This window comes from Anabrus simplex, chromosome 7, assembly GCF_040414725.1.
Source record: "Anabrus simplex isolate iqAnaSimp1 chromosome 7, ASM4041472v1, whole genome shotgun sequence".
NCBI lineage: Eukaryota > Metazoa > Arthropoda > Insecta > Orthoptera > Tettigoniidae > Anabrus > Anabrus simplex.
Window position 1 is genome coordinate 285,820,942 of NC_090271.1, and position 23,272 is coordinate 285,844,213.

A 23,272-nucleotide genomic window follows, 5' to 3' on the forward strand; every position below is an offset into this window, starting at 1 on the left:
ATGGGTCGACTTTGCTTGCAGTTAATACCACTATTTGAGGAACACTGTGTGTCTATGATTAGTCTGCGAGAAGCCTGTGATTAGTACCACTGTTTCCTTTCTTCCATTCTAGTACCACTGTGTGAGGAACACCATGGTTCTGTGTTACCTGTGATTAGTACCATTATGTGAGAAACACCACAGCTCTGGGTGTTGCCTGTGATTAGTACCATTATGTGAGGAACACTATGGGTCTGGGCATTGCCTGTGATCAGTACCAGTATGTGAGGAACACCGTGAGTCTACATTACTTGTGATTAGTACCACTACATGGGGAACACCATGGTTCTACTTTACTAGCGATTAGTACCATTATGGGGGGCTGGTAACCTGGATTTTGGAGCCGTTTAGACAACAAGCATCGTCGATTTAGAATTTTGCTTTGGAAGCAGTCCTTTGTTCATTTTATACCATTGTTGTAGGTTATTTTATAGGAAGGTGGGGCATTGCAGGTTGGATCCACTGATTAAGTTCATAATCATTGTTCATTATAGTCTTTTTTGAATTCCAGTCAGTGGGTGAATTTTGGAATTTTAATTGTCATTACATTTCATCTCGTACCTTTAAGGGCTGGTGACCTAGATGTTAGCCCCTTTAAACATGTGACAGTATTAACAGTATTGAACCTCCCCAACAACCTTTTTGGATTTGTATAATAACTATAGAAATTCGTGTCAATCAGCTTCATGCCAATGAACTCTTAATTATTTTCAAGTAATTGGCATGAAGCCAATTGACATGAATTTCTATAGTTATTATACAAATCCAAAAAGGTTGTTGGGGAGGTTCAATACTGTTAATACTGTCACAAACAATTATCATCATCTTCATCAAAGGAAATCAAATACAAAGGTATTCCATGGAACAGCATTTTAAGAACTTTTTAATTTATTTTCTTGTAGTTTTGAAGATGTAATTGTTCAAATTAGCTGAGCATGCCCCAGTGGGGGCTGAAACATGTTCTTTTTTTTTCCTTCTTTTCCCATTCATGCAAGGCCGACATTTCTGACAAGTCGTTTCCATTTCCCTCGTTCCCAAACGGTATTTTCTCTTCACTTCTTTTCCCTGAGATCTTCCCGCACACAATCCATCCATCTTCTTCTGGGTCTACCTCTCTCCCTTCCACCTCCATGTTTATAATTCTCCTTCCCTCATAATTTTTATCCCTGCACTTAATGTGGCCATACTAGAGCAATTGTCTTTCTTAAACTTTTCTAGATATATGCTGTCTCGTACAATTCTTGATGTGGTCTTTCCTCATAACCACCACACATCCACCACACATCCACCTCAGCATCTTCATTTCAGATGCTTCCAGTTGCTTACAGTGTGACTGCACTGTTGACCAAGTTTCTCACCATATAGCTTTGCAGGTCTCACCACACATTTAGTATACTGTCACAGAGGACACCAGACAACCTTTTCAAGTTAGACCAGCAGGTAATTTCTAGATCTAGATTACCATCAGCAGACTTAGTTGATCCTTAGTATTTGAAACTTTTCCTGCCTGGAGCTGGTTTCCATCTTGGTGGAATGACGAAGTGAGAGCAGCTTGTAAACGGAAAAAGAAGGCTTATCAGAAATGGCTCCAAACAAGGGCTGAGGCAGACAGGGATTTGTACGTAGATGAAAGAAACAGAGCGAAACAAATAGTTGTTGAATCAAAAAAGAAGTCTTGGGAAGATTTTGGTAAGAACCTGGAAAGGTTAGGTCAAGCAGCAGGGAAACCTTTCTGGACAGTAATAAAGAAACTTCAGAAGGGAGGGAAAAAGGGGAATGAAGTGTTTTGAGTAATTCAGGTGAACTCATAATAGATCCCTGGGCTCACTGGAGAGGTGGAGGGATTATTTTGAACATCTTCTCAGTGTAAAAGGAAATCATCCTGGTGGTGTTGTGAACAGCCGAGCTAATGGGGAAGAGGAAAATCTTGTTTGTGAAATTACGCTTGAGAAAGTGGAAAGGATGGTAAATAAACTCCATTGTCATAAAGCAGCAGGAATAGATGAAATTACACCTGAAATGGTGAAGTATAGTGGGAAGGCAGGGATGAAATGGCTTCATAGAGTAGTAAGATTAGCATGGAGTGTTGGTAAGGTACCTTCAGATTGAACAAAAGCAGTAATTGCACCGATCTATAAGCAAGGGAACAGGAAGAATTGCAACAACTATCGAGGTATCTCATTGATTAGTGTACCAGGCAAAGTATTCACTGGCATCTTGGAAGGGAGGGTGCGATCAGTGGTTGAGAGGAAGTTCGATGAAAATCAATGTGGTTTCAGACCACAGAGAGGCTGTAAGGATCAGATTTTCAGTATGCACCAGGTAATTGAAAAATGCTACGAGAGAAATAGGCAGTTGTGTTTATTTATGTTTCGTAGATCTAGAGAAAGCATATGACAGGATACCGAGGGAAAAGATGTTCACTATACTGGGGGACTATGGAATTAAAGGTTGATTATTAAAACAATCAAAGGCATTTATGTTGACAATTGGGCTTCAGTGAGAATTGATGGTAGAATGAGTTCTTGGTTCAGGGTACTTACAGCGGTTGGACAAGGCTGTAATATTTCACCTTTGCTGTTCGTAGTTTACATGGATCATCTGCTGAAAGGTATAAAATGGCAGGGAGAGATTCAGTTAGGTGGTGGGGTCATGTGAGGTGAATGGAGGAGGATAGGTTACCTAGGAGAATAATGGACTCTGTTATGGAGGGTAAGAGAAGTAGGGGTAGAACAAGACCACAATGGTTTCAGTTTCTAATGATTTAAAAATAAGAGGTATAGAACTAAATGAGGCCACAACACTAGTTGCAAATCGAGGATTGTGGCGAGGTTTAGTAAATTCGCAGAGGTTTGCAGACTGAACGCTGAAAGGCTTACCAGTCTATAATGATAAGGTCTGTATGTATGTATGATACTAAATAAAATATATTCTTTAAATGATGACTTTAACGGGTGAGTTTTTGCTGCGATAATTTAAAAGATAATATAAAACTCTTGACGTTATAACTGAAAGAAGCTGTAGGCATTAAATTTGAAATCCTCTGGACTGGACATTTAAAAGTTGTACAAGAAATTTATCCCTCACTGGTTCACGTAAGCATACCTGCCAACCCTTCCGATTTACCCAGAAACTTTCCGATTTATTTTTTTTTCTTCCTATTTTTGACCAATATAACCTCCAGTACGGTCAGTACTCTTCCCCTAGGACAAATTCTTATGTGTTTGTGTAATTTACGCAACCTCATTTTTAAGCATATTTACCGTTATTTGATGCTTTATTTGGCGGGCGGATCATCCGTCGCCTTCGTGTATCGTATTTCCCGCTCGCTACATTAGCGTGTGTGCTGTTCAGGTGGGAATTCGGGATGGCAATCGTCCTACGAGTCAGAGAAGGTCTTGCGCACTAGCGACCGCTAGGGACTCCGTTGATCGGGATGAAAGAGTGAGTTTGTTATTGTGTGGTTCATGCGCTCATTTCGTTGGAGTTTTAGACCAGTGTTTTTTCTTGCGGTTGTGTGCTGTGTTAATAATGTATGAGACATACTGATCTGTTTTGTATGTGGTAGTTTCGCGTATTTCAGTGCTTTTGTGTTGACCAGAGTTCATAATTTTAATGACTTCAATGTATTTAAGAGAGTTGTGTCGGTGACAGTTTGTGGTATTTTCTCTTCGCATGATAACTACAAAACATAACAAACGTTATCTCCAAGTGTTCAGTGATACCTATAAAACTGAATTTCCGTTCATTTTACAGTCTAATAAAGGAAACTATTATTCATTTTGTTCCGTGTGTCGGTGTGATATTAATATCTCACATGGAGGGAAAACAGATATTGTAGCTCACAGTGTCACACAGAAACACAAAGATAGTGCTAGCTGTCTCGAGAGGAACAAAAAATTAAGTAATTTTTTTGTAGGTGGGAAGGAAGATATGCAGTCACTCGAGCAGAATGTTTGTTCATGGCATTCATTGTCGAACATAACCTTGCATTGTCTTGTTCCGATCACGCAAGGCCATTGTTCAGAAAGATGTTCCCAGATTCAGACATTGCGAAGAAATATGCGTGTGCTAGAACAAAAACATCTGCCATAATTAATGAAATGGCCCGTGATGTAGATAGTAAGGTGATTCAAACTTGAAAGACTGAACCTTTTATGATTTCAACTGATAGTAGCAATGATAAAGATAGTAAGCTCTATCCTATCGTCATCTCGTTTTTCAACAAAGAATTGAAAAAAATGGAAAATCGTTTGCTATCCATGGAAAATTTGGAAGGCAATTCTACTGGTATTAATATTGCTAATTTGCTCGTGGATGTTCTGAAAAGATATGACGTTCCGATGGCAAACTGTATAGCTTTTAGCGCAGATAATGCTCCTGTTATGATGGGAAGAAAAAACGGTGTTGCTGCTAAACTAAGAGAGCAATGCGAAAACATTATTATTATGGGATGTCCATGCCATTTGATTAATTTGGCTGCCATGAAGGGTGCAGACTCCCTTCCTGTAAAAATTGATGAGATGCTAATTGATATTTATTATTATTTAGACAAAAGCTCAAAGAGAAAAGATCATCTCAAAATGTATCAAGCTTTGTACCAAACTGATGTTAGAAAAATATTAAAGCATGTGTGTACACGCTGGTTATCCTTGGGGAAATGTTTGGAAAGATTGATTTCAGAGTGGGAGCCACTTCAGAGTTTTTTTAAGGATGAGGTAAAATGGGCCAATAGCACGAACACATGTCTGAAGTATTTCCAAATTCCCAAGCTAAAGGCACATGAAGATACAGAAATGGAACGTGGTCCTTGTGTCAGTAGAGTACAAGACCAAGCTTCTGTTATTTCTGGAAAAAGGAAGGCGGAGAGTAGTTCATCTCCATCTGTGAAGAAAATAAAGGAGTGTAGTTGCACTGCCAGTATTTCACGAGAGGAGAGACTATTTCTTTTTCTGTCTTCAAACTTTAATAAAGCATTTTGCTCATTTCTGGCATTTATCATCCCTACATTTGAGAAAACTAATAAAGTTTTTCAGTCGCAAGCACCTCACATTCATGTCATAAGATCAATGCTGACGGATATGTTGAAGGACATTCTGTGTAGGTTTGTTAAGCCATTGGTTATAAAAAAATATCCTACAGTTTTAGAAGTGGTCTATCACACGAGAGAGAATCAGAAAGCTGATGATGATTTAGTAATTGGCTGTTCAACATCTCATCTTGTAGAAAATCTGGTACCTGAGGAGAAGAAAAACTTTTATTTGCACGTCAGGAACTATTTTATTGCCTCCCGAAGGTATCACCACCTTGACGAAGGCAAAATATATTTTGCCGGGTGTTTATTGGAGGCTTGCGTGGTCAAATGATCCTTAGAGCTATGCCGGCGGGAGCATCTCCTCCTGGTAGGGCCACCCAAGCCAGACAGGTCTAAGGTGATGATCCAGACTAAGAGTGATACCCTGGTCCTCCAGGTTGGGGGTTGAGCGTAGGGTTAACTCCCCTACCTCGTAAAAAAACCAACTGTTACGGATACCTTAAGAATGAATAATGCAGGACTGGAAAACTTGGTGACGAACCAGCGAGAAAAACGGCTAAAGAGAAGGAAAAATGATATTATATTAGCAACGTGGAATGTTAAGACATTGAAGAGACCTGGCAAGTTAAAAGTATTAAGGAATGAAATGGATAAGTATGGAGTGAAAATAGCAGCTCTACAGGAACTAAGATGGAAAGGGCAAGGGATGATGATGTCTGGACAACATATTTTGATGTACAGTGGAGAAAAAGCAGGCAGTAATGGCACAGGATTCCTCATACATAAGTCAGTAAAGCAAAGCGTGATCAACTTTACTCCAATCAATGATAGGATGTGCTCTGTGAGAATTAGGGCAAAATTCTTCAACGTAACTGTGTTTTGTGTGTACGCCCCTACTGAGGAGGCAGAAGATGAGAAGAAAGATGCATTTTATACCAAATTGGAGGAAGAAATTAATAAAGTTCAAAGGCATGATGTAAAAATTATCCTTGGAGATTTAAATGCAAAAATTGGAAGAGAAGAAGTGTACAAACACTTAGTAGGGAAAGAAAGCCTGCATGAAGTAAGTAATGATAACGGATTGAGATTGATTGATTTTGTGAGTGGAAAGCAGATGATAATTAAAAGTACTTGGCATCCTAGGAAAAACATTCACAAGGAGACCTGGATTTCACCAGATGGTGTGACAAGAAATCAAATAGACCATGTTATCATAGACAGGCGACATGCATCAGATATTATGGATGTTAGAAGCTGCAGAGGTGCTGATGCAGATACAGACCACTATCTTGTTAGAGTCAAGTACAGACAAAAAATAGATTTGGCAAGAACGGAAAAAGTAACAAGAAAGGCAAAGCACAATATTGAAGGACTAAAAAATGAGGAATTGCAAGAGAAATACAAAAAGAAAATAGCTGAATCTTTGGCAATAAAAAGGGAATTATGGGAGAAAGGAGAAGTGGAAGATAAATGGGAGATACTGAAAACAACTATCAGTGAAGTTGCAGATAGTACCTTGGGAAAGAAGAAATTGGTAAAGAGAGCAGAATGGTTTGATGAGGAATGTTCAACATTAATCCAAGAGAGGAATGATGCTAGGAACAGAATGCTTCAAAGGAGAACAAGACAAACAGTAGAAGAGTATAGAGAGAAACGAAGAAGAGCAGATAAGATATGTAGATATAAGAAAAGAGCTTTTGAAAGAAAGAGAATCGAAGAACTGGATGAAATGAAGGATAGAAACGAGGTACGAAAGTTCTATGAAAGAACAAAAGACATTAAGAGAGGGTTTCAACCAAGAGCTGTTTTCTTCAAGGATAAAGATGGAAACCTTCTGGGTGATAAAAGCAAAGTGCTTGGAAGATGGCAGGAGTATTTTTACGAGTTACTCAATGGAAATAATGATGATAGAGAGGAGGAAAATATAAATGTTGATGGGGAAGAAAGAGAATTGGAAGAGGAATCAGTAAAAGAGCCAGACTTAGAAGAGGTCAAAGCTGCAATTAATGCATTAAAGAATAATAGAGCCCCAGGTGAAGATGGAATGGAGTCAGAGCTGTTGAGATATGGGGGAGAGGGAATAGAAATGGCTGTTTATGAATTGATTAAGGAGGTTTGGACAAAGGAGGAAATACCCAAGGATTGGACATTGGGTATAATTTACCCATTACATAAAAAGGGAGATAAGGCAGTATGTGGAAATTATCGAGGGATCACCTTGCTGGATGGAACGTACAAGGTTTTTGGTAAGGTACTAGCCTTAAGATTGGAATTATGGATGGAAAGAATATTAGGGGATTACCAAGCAGGTTTTAGAAAACATCGCTCTACTCTGGATCAGATATTTATATTACGACAAGTGCTAGAGAAATTTTATGAATATGACAAACAGCTACATCAGCTGTATGTTGATTTTAAACAGGCATATGACAGTCTAGATAGGGGTAAAATTTACAAGATTATGAAAGAATTTGGAATCCCAAGGAAATTGATTAGATTAACAGAAATGACTTTGAAAACAACGGTATGCAAGGTGAGAGTGGAGCAAGATCTGTCAGAGGAGTTTTTAGTGGAGAGAGGACTAAGACAGGGAGATGTACTTTCCACACTTCTTTTTAACCTAGCATTGGAAAAAGTAATCCGTGAATTGCCCATCAACCCAGGGGGAACCATTTTGAACAGATTAGTACAAGTGATAGCATATGCTGATGATGTAGCAATAATTGCAAGAAATGAAAGAGCTCTTGAAGAGAGCTACTCAGTATTAGAAGGGAAAGCACGGGACCTAGGACTAGAAGTGAATATAAACAAAACAAAATATATGAAGATGGGAGATACAGAGGGAGTAAGAGGAAGGACCCCAGTAAGATTAAATGGGAAGGAATATCAAAGAGTCACATCTTTCAAATATCTAGGCTCTATAATAACAGAGGACAATAAAACCTCCGTGGAAATACAGGAGAGGATAACAAGTGGAAACCGATGCTTTTACGCCTTGCAAAATATGTTTAAATCCAGGAATGTCAGCAGGAATACAAAAATTAAAATATACACAACAGTACTAAGACCAATAGTTATGTATGGCTCAGAATGCTGGGTGATGACCTCCAGAGAAGAACAGTGGCTGTTACGGTGGGAAAGGAAGATACTGAGAAAGATATTCGGTGCAGTAAGAGAGCAGGATGGGTGGAGAATGAGGACAAATGTAGAGCTGCAAGGACTGTTTGGCCAGCCAGATATTGTTGCTAAAATTAAGCAGGGAAGAATTAGGTGGGCCGGTCATGTTCAGAGAATGGCAGAAACCTGCACCATAAAAAAGGTGTTTATAGGGAAACTTGATGGAAGGAGGAGAAGAGGAAGACCCAGGAAAAGGTGGATTGATGATGTTGAGGATGACCTTAGAAAGTTAGGAGTTAAACGTTGGAGAAGAAAAGCTGAGGACCGAGATGAATGGAGGCAGGTGATAAAGGAGGCCAAGGACCTACAAGGACTGTAGCGCCGACCAGTAAGTAAGTAAGTAACTATTTTATTGCAATTTGTGATTATATTATTCATAAATTTAATTTGAATAGTGATGTTTTTGTTAATGCTCAAGTAGCTCAGATAAATTCTTTGCAGACTTTTTCCTTCAATGCCATAAAGTATTTTGTATCAAAGTTTCCTGTTATATTGCCAGTGAAAAATGGTAAAGGTGAACAAGAAGCAATGGATGCATTACAGTGCCAGTTTTGTGCTCTCCAAGTAGAGGATTTACCATTGTCTGTTGTGCAAGGAGAAAAAGTAGATTGTTCTTGGTCTGCTATAGGGTATATACGAGGTGCAGATGGGTGTTTCAAATATGATAGAATCGCAAAAGTAATGCTCTCAATATTGACAATTCCACACAGCAATGCCGAGTGTGAAAGATTGTTCAGCCAGGTAAAAAAGACGAGGACACAATTCCGATTATCTCTGAATGACGAAAATCTCAGTAAACTATTGGTGGTCAAATCAAGTCTAAGTGGAAAGTGTTATGAGCAGTAGTATGACGGTGCATTGTTGAAGAGGGCAAAGTTAGCTGCCAGTTCAATGCTAAACAAGTAAACACAGCAGTCTCTATCACCTACATGTGTATATTCTTCACCATTTGGTAAGTTGTAGTCAGTTCTTGACTGTCTAAATGTTACTATTCGTATGTATGTGTCATAAATGAGAACGATTATTAGGTACGTTTTCTTGCAATCGTTTTTGTTTTCTTAGTTTAAGATTTTAAATGTAATGGTTAATTCACATTGTAACTGTAGATATGTATGCCTTTATCTTGTCCTCTTTTTACGGAGACCGTGGCGCAATACACTTGATGAAATCCAAGAATTAAAAAATCTTCCTATTTTTGATTTCTAAAAGTTGGCAGGTATGCATAAGAGTACCTTCAACACTTTGAGTGTTATTACAATGTATTCCTTTGAGTTGGTATCAGCTGTAGGTATCTCAAACCTAATTTGGTGATGTATCCTTTTAGTTTCAAAAAGGAGATATAGGATGGCTTGAAATTATATTCACACTTCACAATCAATTTTATAAGTAATTCACTGATAACTGTTAGTCTGCATTACCACAACTCTATATTCGGCTGTCCCTGAACTGACACAAGAACTGGACCGAACAGTTACACGAATACACTCTGAACATATAATCCATTTGATCACTGACGACTGTGTATCCATGTCACTGTTCTATCTTCGACTGACTGACCAACTGTGGCCTCACTCTCCATACGACTATCTCAGTGTTCACCATCAGTCTCCTTCCAGTTGACTCCAATTGACTTCATGGCAAGTCTCTCCATTCAACTCCTTCCAGTTGTGCCCGTTCGCACGTCCACGACAGATTACAAAATGGCGCCGACCGAAGGTATGGGCCATGTAATCTATAGCAAGCAAGGAATAGTCACCTGTTATGATGTTATAGAGGTCAAGTATTCGAGTAAAACGGACAGTGGACGGTCTACAGTATTGTTTTCAAAAAAAAAAAAATAGAAAAAACATTATTATTTAAAAAAATCTTCTTCTTGAAATTTCTCGACATTGAGAGCGGACGCAATCACCGTCAGCGGAATAATTCTTTAGGATAAGCAAAGGATCGCGTATAAGAAAAGAAATATTTCAACGACTGAATAAGAATAAAGAATAAGTTTTCGTCAAGATTCAAAAGCAATTCGGACGAAAATAGACGTACGGAAGTCATTACATACGAAATTTGCGGATACATCAAAGAGCTACGAAGAAAAATAAAAATAAATAAAATTAAGGATTAAAGACGTCAGAGAAGAATAGTAAAATGGCTGTATACTGCAATATAATCTTCAACTTTGAGACTGACGAGAAGATGATCAAGATGATGTGCTAAACACACATGATGGACCGACCTGGGAACAATTCATCTTACCATACGACCAGGCAATGACGAGGAAGGCAACGGGTAACCATCCAACCGAGCCATGACGAAGGAAGGCGACGGGAATCCGGATAGTACTTCCAGAACGAAGGAGCGGATGACGTTCCAGATGTCTAACCCGTGACCGAACCGAAGACCCTACTACATCCATTTGGGAACGGAACAGCTGGACCAGGGACAACCATGAGCGAGCTAAGTCATTCATAATATTTTGTCGCATAGTTTTGGTTTGCCTACACATGTACCTTAGGTATGTGCCGATGGGCTAATTGTAGACCGATAAATATGGCAGTGCAAGTGAGGATTACCAACGATGTGTGAGATAATTAAGTTCATAGTTACGATTTAGTAAATTAGCAATAGTTCATGCTATATCGACCAGAATACTTGTAGGAAGCGTGAGGTTTGAAGAGAAATGTGAAACAGCTGATTGAAATGACATACTGGGAGATTATAAAGATTTCATTGAAGTAATGCTTAAAGTTGACGTCACGAATGGTTGTGCGCGGTGTAGAAAGAAATAAATGGAATTACGCATTGTTTGGTTCATAGAAAGGGCATTGAACTCGTCTGTAGGTTATGAGAAGCTGTGACTTGTAAAAATTATTAAGAAACTGTGTGGTATTTTAACGTAGTCGTGAAGTTGGGAACGCGATATAGCCTATTATTATGGAGGCTACGGTGTTAATATTAGATTGATGTTGTAATAAGAATATGATTATGGTAATTGGATGAAAGTTTCGAGTTATATATATATATATATATAGTGATATGAGACGGTTTTACGCGATGCAGGACCGTCGTGTACCTGCAAGTTAAGTCATGCCACACTACAAGTTTATTTTATGATTTATTTGCGTAATGAGTGCCCACACCGCTGGAGCTACACAAGCCAAGGTACGAAATGGATTTACTATTATAGATGTATGCTCGTGACGTTACCGTATGTCAGTGTAGATGATTTATAATGAACATTAGAATACTACGATACTTTGAATAGCTGTAGTTAACCAGATGCATTACGACACCGATATGTATGAGATTATGTTTTCTAAACCTCGCAGCATAGCGCTTCCATACTAATTGCAAGAGAGTAAAGTAGCTTGCATTGTAGTTGAATATTATTGGAAGTTAACTAAAGAAAGGGACATTGAACCTAAAAGGACATGTGTAAGACAGCCAAAGATTATGTTGAAATTAGATAGATAGCTAGATCGATTAATATTCTCCGTTTGAACGTACTTTTCTTTAACGAACTTCAGCTAGGGAAAGGCTAGAGTAGGAGCTGTATTTACCAGGCACTAGGAAAGAATGCCTTAGTTCGTAAGCAGTTTTCCATGCACAACGAGATCGATGCAACAAAATCATGACTTCGGATTTCACTCAAAAATTATCTTGATTCCTTAGAACTATTTTCGATTTCCTTTAATTTATTCATAACTACTTAAATGTATTCCAAGTTATTCAGACTTAACTAATTAGTGTATTTGAGATGCATTTCGGCTGGATATTCTGACCAAGTGAGACTGGTTTAATCAGACTAAAGAAAGTGAATTAACAGAACTAGTTAATTGTGTCGATGTTATACTTACATTCCAATTGCGAGGTGGACCTCAAATGTGTCCAGTGATCTATTGTAAGTGTGTAATAGTGAATTTCTACTTCACAAAGGAACTGATCATTTTAATAATTTAAAATACTGAATATTATTTTTCGTTTTATTATACGAGCCAGCGCTGACTCATTCTCACACTTACTTTCAGTCAATTTTTAAATAACGCGTCACTTCATATGGTAATTTAATGATTTAATATTTTATTAATAAATATCTTGTTATTTTTCTATAATGGCTGGTGTCATGAATTCTTTAATGACTGTCTAGTTTGTAAGTTAACTAATGGCTAAGAAAGGAACCGTGTAATTAAGTGTTCATTTAACCATGGTAAGTTTTCTCGGAAGTCAATACTCTGATAAGGTGGTCGGCGATGATTATTATTATTATGTCGTGAGTAACAATAGGTGTCACCCGTGAGTTGGAATTCTCTTGAACTCGCGTAAAGCGAATTCTACAGTAAGATTACATGTCTTACTTGCAACAAGAAAACCCTGAGGTATCCGCTGAGCGACTCCATTTCGTCAAACTAGGCTGCCCAACGACGAGTAAGAAAATGGAGGTATCGGGTAAAGAATGTGATCCGTCTAGCGGTTACATTTAATTGGCGCACCAACGTGGGCCAGAAGAGAAAGACACCGCGGGAGTGTAATACATTTAATTGCCGTATCAACGTTGACCAGAAGAGAAAGACACCGTGGGAATATGATACATTTAATTACCACACCAACATTGACCAGAAGAGAAAGACACCGCGGGACCATTACATTAATTATCGTCCCAACGTTGATGGTTAAAGAGGAATACCCGAGAAAGGAAAATAAAGGAGCGCCAATAAGTGCTTACATTTAATTGATCTCCAACGTGGCGCAGAAGTGAAAGACACCGCGGGATCGTCAAGAAAGAGATTGTATATCAGTATATTTTAGCTAGCTCCCATACCGCAGGTGAGAAGAGAAGACAATAAGTACAGATAATCTTGATCAACATAGTTAGTAATGTAGAGGTATTGTATGGAAAGGATTTATTAGGATTGTAACATTTGCAAGTCAGATGACGAGAGTTTGTGAAGGAGAAGTAGGTGTAATATATATGAGTATACAGTTATATCAGATGAAATGGTCAATGTTAAGGAGTAAATGTGGATTGTCAAATGTTTATTTTTTTTTTTCTGCTCATGTTAATAATAAGTTAATTTTAAGGTATTTTTAATGAATACTGCACATGCTAGAGACTACGTAGGCTTGTGAATATTGAATGTTGGTTAGATGCCACATAGTAATAATTTATTTTCTTTTTTTGAGATCAGTTCCGGAGTGAACTCAAAATGATAAAATCCGAACTCATGGTCTAGTTGTTCATGGTCTACCTGGTAAGATGATGCTGTTCTCCAGCAAGGTCCATCCATATCATAAGTGATTGGAAACAAGAAACTTTAAGCTAGTGCACAATAGTGACATAAGAGACTATTTTAGCATAAGTAGATTTAGGAATTGTAGATTGTGTTATATACATATGTGTGTGTATTTACATCCTGTGAACATAGAGAATTGCTAGGAATTCTAGAGAACCTTAGGAAAAATAGAGAAACTGTTAGGAATTTAGAGAAAGCATACTAAATAGAATTACATTTAACGGAAAATGGCGATGCAAGGAAGAGTACAGACCAGAAGGGGACAGGAAGAAGAAATGAGAGAAATACAGGAAAGACATGAGGGGACCCCGATGTGGTTCCTAGAATATTTGAAAAAGCAGGAAGGAGAAAAAGGAACGCGAAGAGAAGGAGAAAAGGCAGGAAGAAGAAAGACGGAGAGAGAAACAAGAACGTGAGAATGAAAGGAAAAGGCAGGAAGAGGAGAAGACGAGCAGAAAAGGAACGAAGATTAGAAGAATGGCAACAAAAACAAGTTGAGGATAGAGGAAAGGAAATACAGGAATTATATAAGAAACAAGAAGAGTGGCAAATGAAGCAAAAAGAGACTCTGAAATTGTTAGCAGAATAGAGAGCGAACATAAAGGGATGATCCAAGAATTAAAAGGGAAACAGGAAAAGATGACTGAAGAATTTTTTGGAGTCAGAAATGAAATACAAGGTTTGCGTGCCGAGTTGACCGAAACCATGGAAAATAAAAACAAAGAGATGCGAGAGGAGATAAACAGAATGAGAGCAGAAGTGGCACAGAATCCGAATATCATCACAGCACAGGTGGATGAAGAAATTGCCAAACTGACTAACAAGCTGGAGGAAATTAAAGGCAGTGATGAGAAGAAATGGGAAGAAGTAAACGAAATAAAGAAAAGGATAACAGAAGGTCAGGAAACTATCAAGAGGTTAGAAGAAGAGAAGATAAATGAAATAGCGAAGGGCATGGAAGGACTAGGCCTAAAACAACAAGACTTAGTAGGAAAATTTAATCGAGCTTCAGACCAGGTAGCTGACAAAATAAACGAACTGAAGGAGAAAATAGAAAGTGATAAGGCTGATTCGGAGCGGAAGATGGAGAAGACCGATGAGGAAATGAAGCAAATAAGGAAAGAACTTCAAGAGATTAGGGTAGAAAACCAATCGGCGAAATCCGTGTTTTCGAACTCAAGCGAACGGCAAAGAGTTTTGGAAACACAAGTACAGGAAAGAGAAAACACACCTTCAGTAATAATCGACTCGAACAGGCGAGATATGGAAATGATGAACGGAAGCAACCAGAGTGATAGCACTCCCATTATTAACATCATTAAGAATTATGATGATCGACCCAAACACTTCGATGGCTCAGCGAAGATCTCTCCCAAACAATTCCTTAAGAGATATCGAGGAATACTTTAGGGAAGGGAGAATACAGGAGGATAAGAAATTACGCATAATCGAGAAGCACTTAGATGGAAACCCGAACATATGGTTTCGAGCATTTAAGTACAGCTTTCACACGTACGATGAATTCAAAGCTGCTTTTCTGAGAAAATTCTGGGACTCAGAAATACAACAGCAGTTGAGATTGGAGCTCTACTCTAGGAAATTTTCTAATGCAGGGCAAACACGCTACTCCGATTTCTTTTCTTATCAGTTTCACCGTTTCCAAGACCTAGATTGTGCACCGAGTGAATTAAAGGCGATCAAGACTATACAGAGACAACTACCGTTAGAGGTGCAGAGGTTGTTAGCCGCCACGGATATACAGAACGCTATAGACATGGAAAAACGGCTGAGGCAGATTGATATGACATCATCATGCCCGGTAAAAAGAAATCCCAGAAATATTAGGCAAGTAGAGGCGATCAACACCATGAACCATGAAAGCACGAGTGGTAGAGTGAGCAAGTCTGATCAAGACAGGACGGAGAATCATTACAACGCTCAAGATAAAGCACGAAAAAGACATTGTTGTCGATGCAGCGGAGAGCAACCTGCGAGATGGGAACCAAGAGATAACAGAAGTAACCCACAATACAGGAACAACATTCGTTATAATAGAAATAGGAGCCAACCGTATCCTAGAAACAGAAGATGGTATAATGAAAAATGACAGCCTAATGAATATAACAGAAATGAGGAAAACAGAAGATATATACAAGAGCTGAGAGAGCAAAGGCAAAATAAGACCCGGTGGGAGGATGCCATTAGAGACAAAGATATCAATGGAGACTTCGAAGGAGCAGAGAGTTGCAAGTGATAAAAATCATCCAATCCAACAATCCAACTTAAAGACACGTTACAACCTGAGGAATATTTGAAGATTGAGGGAAAGGAAGTCGACTTATTAAGTAAAGAGGATCCAAAACAAGAAATTCCATGCACCATACAAACGAGGTGATCTTGTATTAATTAAAACAGTACCAATGTCTAATGCACCGAATAGAGTATGTGCGAAGTTCCTACCATTATACAATGGTCCATATAAAGTTGAGCGTGTGCTAGGAAACAATGCGTACGAATTAACAAGCATGAATGGAAAGTACCGAAATGTACACAATGCCTGTAACATCAAGCCTTATTACCAAGAAAATGAGACTAATGAAACAACAGAACTAGATGAACAAATGGGCCAAGAATGTATAAACTACATACCAATATCAAATTCGCATCCTTAAGTCATTTGAAACTTAGATTTATTATGTTTATTTAAGGAAAGAATCAGCTGATTATATGAGCACAGACGAGTATAGCAAAGAACATCTCTAAACCAGGAGCGATAATAACCGGTCGATATTTAAAAATCGATTAGCCAGTCGCTGTACGACAATGAATATGTATAAGAAGCGAAGGCACATTTATTATTCGAGTCTAAGAAAGGAAAATATATTGTGACCAATATATTTTGTCCGTGACGGGGGGGGCAATAAATGTGCCCGTTCGCACGTCCACGACAGATTACAAAATGGCGCCGACCGAAGGTATGGGCCATGTAATCTATAGCAAGCAAGGAATAGTCACCTGTTATGATGTTATAGAGGGCCATATACGTCATGGAATGGTCAAGTATTCGAGTAAAACGGACAGTGGACGGTCTACAGTATTGTTTTCAAAAAAAAAAAAAATAGAAAAAACATTATTATTTAAAAAAATCTTCTTCTTGAAATTTCTCGACATTGAGAGCGGACGCAATCACCGTCAGCGGAATAATTCTTTAGGATAAGCAAAGGATCGCGCATAAGAAAAGAAATATTTCAACGACTGAATAAGAATAAAGAATAAGTTTTCGTCAAGATTCAAAAGCAATTCGGACGAAAATAGACGTACGGAAGTCATTACATACGAAATTTGCGGATACATCAAAGAGCTACGAAGAAAAATAAAAATAAATAAAATTAAGGATTAAAGACGTCAGAGAAGAATAGTAAAATGGCTGTATACTGCAATATAATCTTCAACTTTGAGACTGACGAGAAGATGATCAAGATGATGTGCTAAACACACATGATGGACCGACCTGGGAACAATTCATCTTACCATACGACCAGGCAATGACGAGGAAGGCAACGGGTAACCATCCAACCGAGCCATGACGAAGGAAGGCGACGGGAATCCGGATAGTACTTCCAGAACGAAGGAGCGGATGACGTTCCAGATGTCTAACCCGTGACCGAACCGAAGACCCTACTACATCCATTTGGGAACGGAACAACTGGACCAGGGACAACCATGAGCGAGCTAAGTCATTCATAATATTTTGTCGCATAGTTTTGGTTTGCCTACACATGTACCTTAGGTATGTGCCGATGGGCTAATTGTAGACCGATAAATATGGCAATGCAAGTGAGGATTACCAACGATGTGTGAGATAATTAAGTTCGTAGTTACGATTTAGTAAATTAGCAATAGTTCATGCTATATCGACCAGAATACTTGTAGGAAGCGTGAGGTTTGAAGAGAAATGTGAAACAGCTGATTGAAATGACATACTGGGAGATTATAAAGATTTCATTGAAGTAATGCTTAAAGTTGACGTCACGAATGGTTGTGCGCGGTGTAGAAAGAAATAAATGGAATTACGCATTGTTTGGTTCATAGAAAGGGCATTGAACTCGTCCGTAGGTTATGAGAAGCTGTGACTTGTAAAAATTATTAAGAAACTGTGTGGTATTTTAACGTAGTCGTGAAGTTGGGAACGCGATATAGCCTATTATTATGGAGGCTACGGTGTTAATATTAGATTGATGTTGTAATAAGAATATGATTATGGTAATTGGATGAAAGTTTCGAGTTATATATATATATATATATATAGTGATATGAGACGGTTTTACGCGATGCAGGACCGTCGTGTACCTGCAAGTTAAGTCATGCCACACTACAAGTTTATTTTATGATTTATTTGCGTAATGAGTGCCCACACCGCTGGAGCTACACAAGCCAAGGTACGAAATGGATTTACTATTATAGATGTATGCTCGTGACGTTATCGTATGTCAGTGTAGATGATTTATAATGAACATTAGAATACTACGATACTTTGAATAGCTGTAGTTAACCAGATGCATTACGACACCGATATGTATGAGATTATGTTTTCTAAACCTCGCAGCATAGCGCTTCCATACTAATTGCAAGAGAGTAAAGTAGCTTGCATTGTAGTTGAATGTTATTGGAAGTTAACTAAAGAAAGGGACATTGAACCTAAAAGGACATGTGTAAGACAGCCAAAGATTATGTTGAAATTAGATAGATAGCTAGATCGATTAATATTCTCCGTTTGAACGTACTTTTCTTTAACGAACTTCAGCTAGGGAAAGGCTAGAGTAGGAGCCGTATTTACCAGGCACTAGGAAAGAATGCCTTAGTTCGCAAGCAGTTTTCCATGCACAACGAGATCGATGCAACAAAATCATGACTTCGGATTTCACTCAAAAATTATCTTGATTCCTTAGAACTATTTTCGATTTCCTTTAATTTATTCATAACTACTTAAATGTATTCCAAGTTATTCAGACTTAACTAATTAGTGTATTTGAGATGCATTTCGGCTGGATATTCTGACCAAGTGAGACTGGTTTAATCAGACTAAAGAAAGTGAATTAACAGAACTAGTTAATTGTGTCGATGTTATACTTACATTCCAATTGCGAGGTGGACCTCAAATGTGTCCAGTGATCTATTGTAAGTGTGTAATAGTGAATTTCTACTTCACAAAGGAACTGATCATTTTAATAATTTAAAATACTGAATATTATTTTTCGTTTTATTATACGAGCCAGCGCTGACTCATTCTCACACTTACTTTCAGTCAATTTTTAAATAACGCGTCACTTTATATGGTAATTTAATGATTTAATATTTTATTAATAAATATCTTGTTATTTTTCTATAATGGCTGGTGTCATGAATTCTTTAATGACTGTCTAGTTTGTAAGTTAACTAATGGCTAAGAAAGGAACCGTGTAATTAAGTGTTCATTTAACCATGGTAAGTTTTCTCGAAGTCAATACTCTGATAAGGTGGTCGGCGATGATTATTATTATGTCGTGAGTAACAATAGGTGTCACCCGTGAGTTGGAATTCTCTTGAACTCACGTAAAGCGAATTCTACAGTAAGATTACATGTCTTACTTGCAACAAGAAAACCCTGAGGTATCCGCTGAGCGACTCCATTTCGTCAAACTAGGCTGCCCAACGACGAGTAAGAAAATGGAGGTATCGGGTAAAGAATGTGATCCGCCTAGTGGTTACACAGTCAACTGAACTGCCGTTATAGGATACAGCCCTTTATATAGACGTAAGTTGTCACACCTACGTCATTTCTAAAAGAGTACATGATGTAACTCCCACCCAGCTCCAGAGTATTACATATAATGATGAAATAGCCTCAGGCAAAGAGGGAAATCCCAGAATATTATCTCATAGTCTAAATGCATACAATGACAGAGCAATGACTCGACAGTTACTGTAACAGTATTGCAATGTTTCAAAAGTAATATCCGAAATAATATATCCATACCTGTTATTAGGCAGTAAGTCTCACTCTACATTATTTTGATGCTAACATACACATATACTGTATATACATAATAAATTAAATACAATAAAACAAACGATAATTAATTAATACATAGCAAAATCAGATTATAGAATTGAATCAAACAATAATAATAGGTACATTATAGATATAGATATAATAATAGCAATACAGAGAAATATTTATAACGGGATTTGAACCGTTACAGTAGAGCGAGTGATCTTTCACGTATTTATTGGAATCGTGTTGACGATGTACTTCACACATTTTTGTATGTTATCGTTGGTCAATACAGAGAAGATGTTTGGAAACTGAGAAAGGAGAATTGACGCCAGAATCTATTGTGCAGGTGATGCTACAAAACCAAGAATCTTGGGATCGGGTAACAGTATATGTAGAAGGCATCTTGCGTCAGAAAAAAAGGGATTTGAATCCTCACAAAAGGCAGTAAAGGAGAAATAAAGGAAGAAGAAACCTGATAAATCACAAGCACGACACCGCCCTGAAGTAATGTGAGAGCGGTTCTGGGGCGGAGATGTACGTCGTGGGAAAAGGATGTGTGGATTTTAGTGAGTAGGAATCTTGCATGCTTGTGGAGTGTGGACCCTCACAAGTGTCTCATGAAAGATTTCCCACTCCCACGTTTAAGAAAATATTGTTGTTACAGTGTTTTTGTGGATTACAGAGAGCTGAAAGAAGTTGCGGGCTTGAATGGGTCTATCTACGATATCAAAATTCCTATAAAGCTTTATAATAAAGGTTGTATTTCTTTTCAAATCTCAAAACTTAACAAAGTCTTCAGTTAGTGAAGGAAAACCAATGTATCAGATACAGTGACAATTTTAGATACCAGAATAGAAAATCCCAGAATAGGGAATTTAAGACATTTGGGCTTCAAGCCCCTAATTTACAAATTTACAATGCCACCAGTGTAGCATTTACATAGATAAGAAGAGAAATCTCCCAGGACAGAGCACCTTGCTCCAACCGATACACATTTACAGCCTTCCAGAGGCACCCCTCAATATTACAGTAAAATTCACAATCACAGGAAAGAGCTTGCGTGCTCTCCAACTTTAACCAAGGAGACTGCGCTCCCAATTTCTTACATCCCACTCAAGGCAACATTACACCAAAAACCTTACAAATTTGTGGCCTCTCTAGGCCCAACTTACAATTTACAATTTATACACAAGGGTATCTATTACCCAAACTACTGGGCCTTCATGGAAAAGAAAAACAGGTTACATTACTTGCCCAAACACAAAATGTATGGAGGCGTACACTTGCGCTCCTTGAAAACTTGGTTTTAAAACCCTACTTGGGCTTGTGGCCCGATGATGCAGAGGCTAATCCCACACTACTGAGGTGACTAGAAGAACAAGTTACTTGGTAATTTACAGGAGAAAAACGGTTACAAAATCTTAGTCACCTCAGGATAAATTGAAGGGGAATTCGAGAGGGTAACGCACTCTCTATCCCCGATTTACAATTTAAGACTTTATGAAATTTTAGATTAGCCGAAAGAAAGTTTACATTTTAGAAAACAGGTGGTTACATAGTTAGAAATTCAAACCTTCCCGCCGTGTAAGTCTGCAGAGGTAGCTACAGAGATATAAAACTGGTGGGCATTACCTGGGCTGGTGTACTGCCTGCCGAAGAATGAGGCACACACACACAGAAATTCGGTGATCAAAAGACAAGGTAGCTTGAAAAATCCGCAGCTTATATACCCGGGGAGATGGTTCGAGAGGGTTCTGGACTAAATCCGGACACACCCTCTCATTTTTATTGGCAAATTCAAAAGGTACAAGAAGCTGGCTGAAAAAATAATTACAGAAAATTCCTGATTGGCCAGATTCAAAAGCTGACGGAATGAGAAAGAAGTGTTGCAAACTTTGAAATAACAAAATAAATAATTTAGTTGAGAAAACATAATAACGCAAAACTTCTTTAAATCACAAGTTCTTCCACCGTGCACCAGAGTGGATGACCACAGTTTTTGTAAGGACATCTATGGAGGAAAGTTCAAACTTCTTGAAGTAAACAAACCCAAAACAAATAAATCCAGTCAGTTTAGGCGGCTTCAAAATAACATTACTCTGTTATTTATGAGTGACATCTTCTGATTAATGTCCCAACTTCATGCAGTAGCTGTTTCATGTTTAGTACAAGAGATAACGTTCCTTAAGGCGCTTCTTTTAAATGTGCGGAGTTGAGGTGTACCACCCGGTACAATTTTTTGATATTATTATTATTATTATTATTATTATTATTATTATTATTATTATTATTATTATTATTATTATTATTATTATTATTATTATTATTGTTATTATTATTATTACAGCCAGCTCTGGGTACAGCTACACAAACTATCTGCCATGTTTCTTTAGGGGGCTTACATATTATTTCTTTGCATTGTAGCCAAGGGTTCTTCAATTTCAAGCTTTTCTTCTGTCACTCTTCCACCAAGATGTGTGGTTTAGCAGGATGTCCCTAGTAATTCTTCCTAAAATCTGCGATTTTCTTTGTGAGGATGGCTCTGTCTTGAATTTTTTTGGAGCTTCATTCCCACTAGGATGAGTTTTTCCTGAAGAACCACTTTTCTGTACGTCCATCTATCTAAATTCATTCTCTTTAGATGTCCATAAAAGGTCAGCCTCCTCTTACTGATGTTGTGGTAATCTTCTCTAAATGCTGGGGTGTATCTTAATTAAGGCCACGGCCGCTTCCTTCCCACTCCTAGGCCTTTCCTATCCCATTATCGCCGTAAAACAATCTGTGTCGGTGCGACGTAAAGCATATTGTAATGTCCTCTATTTCCTCTTACAGTATCCTATTGGATCTCAGATGGAATGTAAAACCTTCCAACACTTTTATGGATCTTAGAATTTTCCCGAGAAACTTCCTTTCCTTTTTTATTTCAATTGTGGTGTCATCTATTTTTGCTAGTGCCTCTGCAGCATAGACGGGCTGAGCGGCTCAGACGTTTGAGGCGCTGGCCTTCTGACCCCGAATTGGCAAGTTCGATCCTGGCTCAGCCCGGTAGTATTTGAAGGTGCTCAAATACGTCAGCCTCATGTCTGTAGATTTACTGGCACATAAAAGAACTCCTGCAGGACTAAATTCCAGCACCTCTGCATCTCCAAACACCGTAACATTAGTTAGTGGGACGTAAGGCCAATATCATCACCACCTCTGCAGCATAGAGGCATTGTGATCTGACTGCTGTGTAGTACAGCTTCAGTTTTGTCTGGAAGGAGATCAGTGTGGACTGGTAGGAACCATGGTACAGTTTAAAGGCCATTTCCATCCTCCTTGGTCTTTCTCCTAGCAATTCTTTTTCATTGCCATTGGGGGAAAGGATCTCACCCAGGTACTTAAATTTCTCAGTCTTCCAGATACTTCTGTACATTGTTTCAATCTTTTTAACTGAGTCCATGTACATTGTTTTTTCAAATGAGAACCTAAGGCCATTCTTAGCAGCTACATCTTGTAGTGCTTATATTTTTTTCACTGCTGCTTGGATGTCTTCTGCAAGGATCACTAAATCATTAGCAAAGGCCAGACAACCAAATCTGATATCATTGCTTTTGCAGCCGACTCTTACTCCACTTCGGATATCGTGTGTTGCCAATTCCTTTTTCCATTCTCTGACGACTTTTCCCAGAACACAGTTGAACAATAGTGAGGAGAGGC

General features: G+C 38.3%; 1 protein-coding gene across 2 annotated transcripts in view; it reads left to right on the top strand.

The window, feature by feature from the left end:
- Nucleotides 1–23,272, top strand: part of Ctf4 (Chromosome transmission fidelity 4) — a 175,681-nt gene that overhangs the window by 118,014 nt on the left and 34,395 nt on the right. The gene's annotated exons all lie outside the window — the stretch shown is intronic.